Below are 2,997 nucleotides of genomic sequence, written 5' to 3'. Positions count from 1 at the left end.
AGTACAGCTGATTTTCACAATAAACCGTGTAACTTATTGAAAATTATCTCCTGCTATCAATAATCCTGTCGCTTCACTGGTAAAAGCCGATATGACCTCTGTGACATGAGCACCTGGTTGTAAAAAATCAGGACTGGATTCAAGCGAAAATTCGTATGACCGCGCTAGATGTGAAGCTGTGTGTTTTATGCTGTCAAACCTGTAGTGGGGCCAAACCAGACACATTAAATTCTGAGAGAAATTCTTTAATAAAACGTCTGCAGTGCAGTTTATTTTATGTGTTGCAATCACTCGACGAAAACTAAATTTGCAACTGTCCAATTAAAAAATACTTCGAACTTTTCCTCTCCAATGGTTCGTACAACACATTAATCGTAGACGATTTTTGGTCATGTTGCGTGTCAAACGTTAATCTTGCAAAAACTTTTTCGTCCTACAGAATGTGCATTTGTGCAAGCATTATTGACTTGCCTATAAGTTAATCACCGAATCAACGTTGTTTTTGCAGCTTTTATTGCGATATACGGATGATCATAGATTTGATGCTTTTTTCTCTTGCGTCAACAATATAATATCTGCGCATGCCATTACCTGACTCCTTCAAGCCAGTTCGAGAACCGCCACGGGGCCCACAGACCCCAGGTGATTCCGTGCGATAATGAGGCGAGATTTTCAAGATTTTGTTTGACTCTCTTGCGAAGTTTAATTTTCGATCGATGGACATTAACGCTAAAGGGATTCAATTGTTTCTTGTTGTACGATGAGCAATTGATCATGTTCGATGCGCCCAGTAATATTATCTATTTCGACCAGATTGCTTATAATTTATCGCATCGTTGATTTCATACTACGATGATTTCGACCAATGATAGTAGCATTCTGGAAAGTCGTGCAACAGCACGAGCAGCAATCGCAAAGTGCCCCTGTAAAGAACTTGCATAGGCTTGGTCAGCTCTACGTTTCTTAGGAACGGGCCCAGGAATTTGAAGAGATCGATCAGCAATTGCGCATACAGCGAATATAGCATATAGCGAATAACCTTAAAAGTGCAGTTATAATCTTCAATTTTTCAAAAATGCGGACATATGCCGCCTTTTTGCCATTCGAGACTCATGGTACTGCTGCTCTGGACAATTAGTAAATAGGCCTACATATCTTGAACGCGACTAGTTGTCAGGTCGGCGTTAGGATTGTCGACTGTGACACGATCCTGCACTGTGTAGCTCCGAGGAGTATATAAATGTTATCAAAATTGACGAACACTCTATTTATTCTGGTGACTTATCCAACGGCCATTTGTGGGTCAACTGTTGTTCGTGATGAAATTTTTGTTCTTCACCTTCATGATTTTGCCTTGTTTACCGGATCACCTGCTCCCAAAACCAAGAGTATAAACGCCAATACAAAGATATCTTTCAAGAGAATTTATTTCTCCTAAAAATAATTCAGCGCTTCACTCGATTTTCTAACTGCATGGTTCAAAGTTGATTTCCGCGGGGTTACACGCTACAGTAGGCTTAGCTATATATAAGGTTTTATAGATCTAGAATATCAGATAAAATAATCTGTTGAATTATAGGATAACGATATAGGATTCAACATTTATATATGCATCACACATTTCGATGAAGATGAATGCTTTAATTTTACGGGAACCCGGGGAAGAGGAACAAACGCTTTCTTCCAAAGGTATCGCTTCCATCAACACTCGCTCTTCCCTCGTGAACACTGGTGCCCGGATTATAAGATACTTCTTTGGACATCTCATCCTTAACCTTCTCCATCATTGCGACTACGTCATCGGTAGCAGCAAACTTCGTAAACACCCTCTTCAGGCTCTGAATGAACCAACTACCCCTTCTTCTGTTAAGAAACGCTACATGCTCGGGCTGAGATGCAAATGCTAGCATTACGTCCGGTAATTCGAAAGTATATTCACTGGCAAGAGCATCGCTTTCGTCGATATCTGAGCCCAGTATTCGACCTTCCTTCAAAATGTCGTTGATAAGCTGTTTTACCCATGTTCATGTACTGTATTCTTCGTAGAACAGGCGGTCCTGCCCGTTGTGTGATCTTTCGGGTCCACTATCGACATGGTTGCGCTTCTCTGCACCATGTTCCCCTTCCTTCATGTGGATCTGGTCAGCCGAATCCTGTCTATAATCACGAAACGGAGCAGCGTCGAGATTATCCCTCTCAACGTTTTGTCCACGGCACATCTGGAAAAATATGAGTTTCGATCTTCCCCGAAGCCGTTCGCTCCGTGCGATAGCGTCAACAATCTGCTTGACTTGCATTTTACGCATGTCCGCGCCAATAATAAAACCATCCTCGCCACCGTGGGACATGATAATTGCAACAAAGAAATCAACCTCTTTTATACGGGAAACCACTGATTTAACAGCAGTCACCATATCTCTCGTGTTTAGATCTTTCTTCGTAATGACTCTACATCCCATCTTTTCCCACAATTCCTCCATATCCGCAACATCTTTAGCCGATCCCTCACGCCATTCTGGTTCATCTCGGAATTCGTTGTCAAGAAGCAAGACGAGACCCTTTGGACAATGAATGAGTTGATAGTAAGCCTCAGTAGTATAGTAGATCGGTCGTGACCTGGCAGGGGCTCTTATGGTGCGGTCGCACATCGTATGGAAAACTCGTGGTGGCACATCGTACTTTTTGACCCCCCTCTCGGTCGCACATCGTAATGCGTTCTTATGGGTGCGCTCGCATGTCGTACAATCAGGTATAGGCATCTCTCGCACATCGTATTGAAAACTCGTGTTGGCACATCGTACTTTTAGGTATAGACATCTCTCGCACGTCGTACTTTCACGTATAGGCTGTGGTGGTGATTCTCCGTGTGTTCTTATGGATGCGTCGGCATATCGTACTTTCGGGTATAGGAATCTCTCACACGGTTCTACATGAAGACATCGTAGTTTAGTCGTGACAAATGACCGATCGTGTTCTAACTCTTCCCTCGCTATTGAT

At 42.7% G+C, this 2,997-nt stretch overlaps 1 long non-coding RNA gene across 1 annotated transcript; it reads right to left on the bottom strand.

Moving 5' to 3' along the window:
- Positions 1-496: 496 nt before the first annotated feature.
- Positions 497-881, bottom strand: LOC145443632 (uncharacterized). Its single transcript, XR_013916498.1, has 2 exons — positions 760-881; positions 497-692 (listed from the first exon to the last, which is right to left on the bottom strand). It is a non-coding gene; the product is annotated as an uncharacterized LOC145443632 (long non-coding RNA).
- Positions 882-2,997: the final 2,116 nt, after the last annotated feature.

Source organism: Botryllus schlosseri, chromosome 7, assembly GCF_051294905.1.
Source record: "Botryllus schlosseri isolate E-star chromosome 7, Bs_hap1, whole genome shotgun sequence".
NCBI lineage: Eukaryota > Metazoa > Chordata > Ascidiacea > Stolidobranchia > Styelidae > Botryllus > Botryllus schlosseri.
This window is presented reverse-complemented; position numbering and strand designations above follow the sequence as displayed.